The sequence below is a fragment of the Carassius carassius genome, chromosome 49 (assembly GCF_963082965.1).
Source record: "Carassius carassius chromosome 49, fCarCar2.1, whole genome shotgun sequence".
Taxonomy (NCBI): Eukaryota; Metazoa; Chordata; class Actinopteri; order Cypriniformes; family Cyprinidae; genus Carassius; species Carassius carassius.
In genome coordinates, this window is record NC_081803.1 from 11,157,154 (window position 1) to 11,166,936 (window position 9,783).

Consider the following 9,783-nt stretch of genomic DNA (forward strand, 5'->3'; position numbering starts at 1 on the left):
TATACAGTCGTGGCCAAAAGTTTTGAGAATTACATAAATATTAGTTTTCAAAAAGTTTGCTGCTAAACTGCTTTTAGATCTTTGTTTCAGTTGTTTCTGTGATGTACTGAAATATAATTACAAGCACTTCATACGTTTCAAAGGCTTTTAGCGACAATTACATGACATCTATGCAAAGAGTCAGTATTTGCAGTGTTGGCCCTTCTTTTCCAGGACCTCTGCAATTCGACTGGGCATGCTCGCAATCAACTTCTGGGCCAAATCCTGACTGATAGCAACCCATTCTTTCATAATCACTTCTTGGAGTTTGTCAGAATTAGTTGGTTTTTGTTTGTCCACCCGCCTCTTGAGGATTGACCACAAGTTCTCAATGGGATTAAGATCTGGGGAGTTTCCAGGCCATGGACCCAAAATTTCAACATTCTGGTCCCCGAGCCACTTAGTTATCTCTTTTGCCTTATGGCACGGTGCTCCATCGTGCTGGAAAATGCATTGTTCTTCACCAAACTGTTGTTGGATTGTTGGAAGAAGTTGCTGTTGGAGGGTGTTTTGGTACCATTCTTTATTCATGGCTGTGTTTTTGGGCAGAATTGTGAGTGAGCCCACTCCCTTGGATGAGAAGCAACCCCACACATGAATGGTGTCAGGTTGCTTTACTGTTGGCATGACACAGGACTGATGGTAGCACTCACCTTTTCTTCTCCAGACAAGCCTTTTTCCAGATGCCCCAAACAATCGGAAAGGGGCTTCATCGGAGAATATGACTTTGCCCCAGTCCTCAGCAGTCCATTCACTATACTTTCTGCAGAAGATCAATCTGTCCCTGATGTTTTTTTTGGAGAGAAGTGGCTTCTTTGCTGCCCTTCTTGACACCAGGCCATCTTCCAGAAGTCTTGTCCTCACTGTGCGTGCAGATGCGCTCACACCTGCCTGCTGCCATTCCTGAGCAAGCTCTGCACTGGTGGCACTCCGATCCCGCAGCTGAATCCTCTTTAGGAGACGATCCTGGCGCTTGCTGGACTTTCTTGGACGCCCTGAAGCCTTCTTTACAAGAATTGAACCTCTTTCCTTGAAGTTTTTGATGATCCTATAAATTGTTGATTTAGGTGCAATCTTAGTAGCCACAATATCCTTGCCTGTGAAGCCATTTTTATGCAACGCAATGATGGCTGCACTTGTTTCTTTGCAGGTCACCATGGTTAACAATGGAAGAACAATGATTTCGACTGTACATATACAAACATTGTGTAATTAAGAAAAATACTAGTATATCAGTATTTAAATTTACAGTTTTGTGTTTTATAAGTGATATGTATATATTATTATTTAATGTGTATTAATTTTTTTTCTTCTAATATTGCATGTAATTATTGCCACCAGGTGTCAGTATTTGTTCAAACGTGAAACAATGAAATTTGGGCTTGGCAGCATCCGAAGGTCATGCCTGTGGTGTGCACTGAAGTGAAAAAAATAAAAGTATTAAGGTTTTTTGATCATACTATATCAGAATCTTCTTCAAGTATACTGGTCACCTGAACCCTTTTACTGGTTCAATACAGTGATTATAGTGATACATAAAAATAAACCAAAAGATTTCACCAGGGATCTTTTTTTCTTACAGAACTTGGCAAATGATTTAATAAATCTAGACGTCTGAATATTGCATTTTATTTTCAGTATCATTAAGTCGTATATTACCTTAAATTACTGCAATTATTTTTAGTAATCTATTAAGAAATTTATTTTTTAATGTAATTTTTATTAATTAATTTTCTGTTCATCATTTTATATTTTATTAGTTTGTTTTCTTTTGTTGTTGTTTTTTTTTATATATCTTCCTCATTAACTTTTCTCTCCATTAACAGTTTGATAAAAATGTTGAGGAAACCTTTGAAATGATTTAGATTTCTATATGACACTTCCTAAAATCATAAGTCAATACAGACAAAAAAATATTTAGCAAATCCATATCAACAAATGGTTAAATCCATCAAAGTAGTTATTAATAATGTGACTTTCTAGGCCTCTTGAAACGGAAACCTTAAGTTACCTGATCTTTACCACTGAATTCTGTTAAAGTGCAATATGGCATGACCTAAGAGATCTCAGAGAACCACAGAAGAGGAATTGTACAGGCTCATTAGTCTGGAAAAGGTTACATGAGGGTGTCTGAAGACGTGGGGCTCCATCAGTCTCCATTGAAGCAGATTGATTACAAATAGAAGATATTCAGCAGCAGTGGTGCCATGGCTTTCCTTTAAAAGGTCAGTGTAAGGACATGTCAAAGGATCCTTCAGAAAATTACCCTAGAGAGAAATCTTTTGGATCTGCAAGAATATTTATTAAAATATAATTGTTCCAATTTTACAGAACATTGTCAGGAGGTTTGTGATCTGACACTTTAAAGAAAGAATGGTTATGCAACATGTTTGTTCCTAAACAGAGGAATAATCACCATCAGTGTGCGTCCAAACTAAAAAATAAGGTAGTCAAGTCAGAGTCCTGACCTCAATCTCATTGAAATGCTGTGGCATGATTTCTATTCAAGGCCATTTGAGGCATCCCAAAAATATGCAAGACATCCCAAAATATTTATGAAACAGCTTGTGCAGAAAACAATGGACCAAAATATGCCCTGATGAGCAGCTATAGGATGTTTTTGACAGTGCTTGAGGTCCCAAAAGTTACTAAATATAAATAGTATTCGAATAAAACATTTCTGTTACTGTAAAATATTGTTAAATGACAGAATTGAATTATTATTGACTTAGATGGAAGCACATGCTGAGAGCCAGCTGACATAAATCAAGATCATTTCAGAAGGTTGAAACTTTTTTTAACTGTTCGTTAGGATAGATGGTGCAGGTTCTAATATTAGTCTTGGCTGATTAAGTTCACAGGAAATATGTGAGGAAGGCTTTCATTAAAAGTGCTCCTTGTTCTCATCACAGAATAACTGGCTCTGAAATTGGCTTGTACCTGACAGAGATAGAGCTGCATATCACATTCTCTGATGAGCCAGCAAACCAGTCGATGAGAAAAGAGCTTCAGCTCTGAGAATGGCATGTTGATCTGAAAAAACAGACCTGAGTTGAAAGGGTTGGGTATGCAACAGTTTAGTTTAAGCTCAACTAAAAATGTAATCAAACCAGAGGCAGATGAATGCATATCATTTTAATCTTCATTTTAATATATATTTTAAAAATGCAACCTCTAAAGGAAGGACTCATATTGAAAAATATGACTAAAACAAAAATTGGCTGACCATCCAGTGGCCCAGGTTTTTTTCTTTAAAAAAACACAATGCAGTCAGTGTATTTGCCATAATGAAATCTATAATGTGAGAGATGTGTTTATTATATCAAATCCTATTCTCTGTATTCATCTCTCAAGTTCATTATCCCATCACAAATCTCATGAACCTCATTGTCATTAATTATACAGGGCAAGGCAAAGGTTTACGTGCATGATTACTAATAGACATTAATTTGGCCTGTCATGTCAGATAATCCATGGCAGTATATTTCAATCTCAGCACAGTGGTAAACATGGTTTCAGCAGAAAGGTAATGAATGGACCTCTTATAATTACAAACCACAGTCCTGTGGTTTAATGAAAAGGGGGTTCCTGTTTATATTTCTATAAAAAATTGGCTGTTGCATGCTCCTTTTGTATTCAGTTCAGCTGCTTTCCTTTTGGTCTAATGTTCACAGAGTTTAATTTTTTTTTAGAATGGCATCATCAGATTGAATGGCGTCATTAAGCTGTCATTTTTGCTCTAGAGATCAGTCTTATCCTTGAACTCTGTTTACTGATCGATCGGGTGAAATGAGTGCAAAGCCGAGCACATACGCACATCAGCGCTCAAACCATGAGCCGAGCATTGAGTCTGAAAAATCTATAAACTGACAGTTTTATGGATGTGTCCTTGGTTACCCAGTTTGACTGGGATTCTATTTGTGGAAGATGCTGTGATATTACCCAAACCGTGCATGCATGTGTATGTGGTTGTTTGTTTATATATATATATATATATATATATATATTAGGGGTGTAACGGTACGTGTATTCATACCGGACCATTTCGGTACAGGGCTTTCGGTACGGTGCACGTGTGTACCGAATGCAATATTTTGTGTGCGGAACATAGGTACATAATCCCGCCCTGCAGCTGATTCTAAAGTTTTCAAAAGGCATCACACAACTGTGTGAACATCAATACAACTAGGAAAAAAACGACCATAATTCAAACGCAGCTCCCGTCAGTATTTAAACAGACCTTTGCTCTTAATTCCAATCGGGCCAACGCTATAATGAAATCAGAGCAGGTCTAAAAACTGAAACTGTTGTTGCTGCACTTTACACTTTGGAAAAGTTATATATATATTTTAAATATGAGCAGGCCTACAAGCTCTTACTTTTAATATATATTAAAAAGTGTTTTAAAAAAGTGTAAACAAATTGTTTAAAAAAAAGTTTATAGTAATAAACAACCTGCAGTTTAATGTTTGCATTTCTTTCCCTTACTGTACTGAAAATGAACCGAACCGTGAGTTTAAAACCGAGGTACGTGATTTTTGGAAAAAATCCAAATGGAAAGGATCAAAATCAAATAGATCATCTCATGATAAATGGCACATGGAGACGCTCTTTACTTGATGTTAAGGTCAAACGAGGAGCAGACGTTGGTAGTGATCAACACCTGGTAACAGCTGTGCTGAGAATAAAGCTTAGGAAAACAGGAAGCAGAAAGACAGCCAGAAAACAATTTGATGTCGAAAAGCTACATGATACCAAGGTCAAAGGTTGTTTTGTGCTACAACTAAAGAACAGATTTCAGGCATTAGCAGATATGTTGGATCATACAGAGCCTAAACCAGATGATATCAACACTTTGTGGGAACAGACCAAAACAGCCTATGTGAAGACCAGTGAAGCCTGTCTTGGATACAAGCACAAGGAAAAGAAGGAATGGTTAAGTGACGACACATGGCAAACTGTAGAAAATAGAAGGGTCCTAAAGAAGAAAGTAAATGAGACAAAGTCTGAACGGCTTAAAGAAAAATACAGGAAACAATACCAAGAAACAAACCAAGCAGTGCGAAGGAAAGCCAGAGCAGACAAGCGAGCATATCTAGAAGATCTCGCAAGTCAAGCAGAAGAGGCAGCTAGAAAAGGGGAGCAAGGAAAAGTCTACAAGATCACCAAAATAGTGAGTGGCAAACACAGACGAACAATTGAGGCACCAATAGTAGACAAAAAGGGTCAGCTATTGACAACTGAGTCACAACAAGAAGCCCCATGGGCAGAGCACTTCCAGGAAGTTCTAAATAGACCACCACCCACAATAGAACCAGATGTCCAGCATGCAGAGAATGACCTGGACATTAGCATTGAACCACCATCAAAGGAAGAAATTGTCTCAGCCATTAAATCCCTAAAAAATGGAAAAGCCCCTGGCCAAGATAACCTGAATGCAGAGCTTTTCAAAGCAGACCCAGACCTCGCCTCAAAAATACTTCAACCACTATTCAAAAATATCTGGGAGGAAAAGGAAATACCTGATGATTGGACGGAAGGAATTATCATAAAGATACCAAAGAAGGGCAACTTGAGAGATTGTAACAATTGGCGAGGAATCACACTCCTATCTATACCAAGCAAAATCATGGCAAAAATCATTGAGCGACGACTTAAAGAGGCAGTAGATAAGAAACTCAGGAATGAACAGGCAGGATTCCGTAAGGGGAGAGGGTGCATTGACCAGATATTTGCACTTCGTAATATCATAGAACAATGCACAGAATGGCAGAGGCAAATGTACATCAATTTTATAGACTTTGAAAAGGCATTCGATAGTATACACCGAGACGGCCTCTGGAACATCTTAAGGATGTATGGAATTCCACAACACATAGTGGACCTCATCAAGACCTTTTATGCCAATTTCAAATGCCGGGTGGGAAACAGTAGCCTGGCATTTCAGGTAAAGACAGGAGTCAGACAAGGATGTGTAATGTCAGCATTGCTCTTCAACATTGTTATCGACTGGGTGATGCGCCGCACAACAGAAGATAAATCAAGAGGTATACGATGGACCCTCTTCTCAACATTGGAAGACCTTGATTTTGCTGATGATCTGGCTCTAGTTTCACACACTCACCAACACATGCAAGAGAAAACAACACGTCTCAGCTACTTTGCACAGCAAGTTGGCCTGAAGATAAACCAGAGGAAATCTGAAGTAATGGTGCTAAACATCCTAGATCCATTACCGATACATGTGAATGGAGAAGCTCTACTAACAACAAATGAGTTCACCTATCTTGGGAGTACTGTAAGATACGATGGGGGTGCACACAATGACATTAAAAACAGAATCAACAAAACCAGAAATGCATTCAGAATGCTAAACAACATATGGAAGTCTCAGCAGTATAGAACCAAGACAAAACTAAAATTATATCAGAGCTGCGTTCTATCCACCTTACTGTATGGCGCAGAATGCTGGAGAATGACAGCAAGTGACATATGCCAACTGTCAGTCTTCCACACAAGGAGTCTGAGAAGAATCTGTCGGATTTTTTGGCCAAGCAAGATATCAAATGAGGATCTATTAACAAGATGTCAACAAGACAGCATGGGTAGCATTGTAACAAAGCGGCGCTGGAACTGGATTGGCCATATTTTGAGAAGAGAGCAAGACAGCATCCCAAGAGTAGCCCTTCATTGGACACCCGAAGGTAGAAGAAAGAGAGGACGACCAAAGATCACCTGGCGTCGTACAGTAGAGGAAGAAATGAAATATATGAACCTGACATGGGGAGATGTCCAGAAAATAGCCCAGAATCGACCAGAGTGGAGGACCTTCGTTGCTGCCCTACATGCCAGAGGCATAATGGGCAGTAAGTAAGTAAACGTGATTTTTGCATACCGTTACACCCCTGAATTGGCCTGACAGTCCATGTGTAACTATATTTTTTCAAGTTTTCCTTTACCAGGAGCTGCACCTAAGTAAAATAAAAGCCTCTGACGATGCCCCTTGGTGGGATGGGGGCAGAGCTATATTGTGGCGTCTAACAGTATATGTGCATGATTGTATGTGTGCATATGTATAAATCCCTATGGATTCAGAGAAGAAGACAGAGTAAGCTAAGCTTTTGAAATATGCATAAATCAAACTCACACACGGCATGGTTTGATTCTCACAGAGCTTACATGCCTTTTTAACCTGCTCTGGTTTCCAGAATCTTCTGATGGCCTGACTCAGTGCTTTAATGACACTTAGAAGAAAATATGACTATTTGCATTTCAGTTTCTTTGGCCAGACACCAAACATCTGAATCTAAAGCATAGATACATAAACACATTCATCATCCAAAAAAGCAAACAATCAAACAAACCAAATGTATGTAAGGGGTTTGTAAATAGTCCCCATAACCACAGAAATCACATCCTCCCTGATTCCATGGCAACCAGTGATGGTACAGGCTATCAGCCCCGCCTTTCTTCTGCACTCCATCATCGACATCAGAGCCTGCGAGGCACTACTCGCAGCACACGCACACCAAAACAGATGGGAACTGCATGCTCAAATCTGCTTCGGCACACTGCTGTACTGTAAATACAAACACAGATCTGCAACTATACTTTCTAGTATCTGTGGGTTTGCCAGTGTTATAAAAAAAGTCAATTGTAAGTTGCTTTGAATAAAAGTGTCTGCAAAATGACTAAATGTAAATGCAAGTCATATTAGAACTTTATCTCACAAAGCAGCCAATAAAATTATTTGAAGAAGTCGGTGCTCACTGAGCCGTGCTTTCTTCTATAGAATGCAAGTTGACAGAGTTAGAGTGACCATGCATGACTGCACAAAGCTGGGGTTGTATAGCCGGCTGTACATGTGATTCAGTCCAGACTCACCCTCGTCTGATTTCCTTACATTCATTATTTTCATTTGCAGTACAATTTCCTGAGTGCTGCTCTCGGAAACAGATTTTAAAACAGCCGATCAGCACTGAGCTGTCCATCATAACTTCACTTCTCCATCTCATTTCCTTTCTTTAGTATCTATAATTTTCTGTCCCACATCACTCTTCCATATCAGTTGTTTTGTGCTACCAGCCAGTTCATATCACCTTCCTTACCAACGAAAGTAGTGCTCTTTTAATGATATGAATGTTAATGAATGCAGAGTCTTTAGCACATTTCCCAGGGGCAAATAATCTTGTCTCACTGGGTTTATTGGGAACGAAAGCCCAGTTCATTCAAAATTCATTTCAGGTTATGAAATATTTACATGATTTGATGGCCTTAGCCTGGGAAATGATGATTTAACCATCCCAGATTCACCCAAGGAGCTTATAGAGACATGTTTAGTCCTGTCACACTTGAACTAGTTAACATTGGGTCATTCTAAACCGAATCAGAAACAGGACCTTGGGTTATCTCACTTCAGAGTTCGCGTTACTCATAATTTACTTTGAATTAATAATTAATCCTATTTATAAGCAAAGGAAAAGGGAACAAAAAAAATCAGGAAACAAGGAAAAGCTAATTAAGAGTCCATGAAAACCATTATAAATCAACATTCCCTTCATGGGAACTCATAACATGTTCTCTACTTGACACTATATGGAAGTGGTGTCTGAAGCATGTGTGAAAACACTCCAATAAATTGGACCGCAAAGTCCGTGACGTCATTAACAGAATGCACGGAAGTATAAAATGACATCTGTAAAGCACGTCATCAACTTCTTTGTCTTTAGGAGCTGTTTCGCAAATCATTTAATGTAGTGCATTCCTCTGTATGATGCATGATTACTGCAGTTTGTGCATGAGTGAGGGGCGTGCACTTTTAGTTTTTGAGGAAACTCAGTGCTCTCATTGAGAGGATTTGCTTTGATACTTGTGGATTCATGCGACTCATGTGTTGTGTGAGTGGGTGAGAAACATGCACATTCAGCTCTCAAGGTATTTTAATGCACTCATTGCGCTTATTTCTTTGCGAAGAAGCGTGGATGGAGTGCATTTTGCTCATGAGGAGGTAGCATGCACTCATTATATGCATTTGCTGGACTAACAAGAGGGAAGGTAGCAAGCCTGATTTTTCTTTGCTTCAGCTTTTACCCAAGATTGTAGTGTTTGCATGAGAGCATTCGCCTCTCGTTGGAGTTGAACAGGCTCATAGCAATGCATCTGCTACTGTGGATTCCATTCAAGTGGTTTGTAGGTTGAGCAGGGAAGTGACATAACAGGAAATGTTTTGCTTTTCAGGAATTCAATGTTGTTTCTATTCTTTATACAAAATAGAAACTACAGTATGTAATAGGAGAGAGTGGATGTAACTGGTGTGATGCATTCGCAAGACTTTCTTTTTGTTCTATCCCAAGGGATAGTATTCAGCATTTGCATGAGCACGTCCGGCTCTCGGAAGGATTATGGTGATGCTTGAAATTAGTATGCTTAAGTCATGCGGATGGCTTTCCCTAAAGTGTCCCCTAGGGGATGTAGTGTCTTGTTCCCACTCAGGGAACACATAGTTACATGCATAACCCGAGATTTTTTCTCTGAATGGACTTTTTGGACACTAAAAGTTAGAACTACTTCACTTCTTCACACACATAAAAAAAATTGGTGCCAAAATCCTGCTCCGAAGCAGGGTTTCAATCCAGGGTAAAAACAGCGCTAACTCTCTACCAAATTACAAGTGTGAAATGCACATTTATTCAGGGTTAAAGGTGGGTTTTAGAATGATGATAACCAAGGGTTAAGAACACCTTG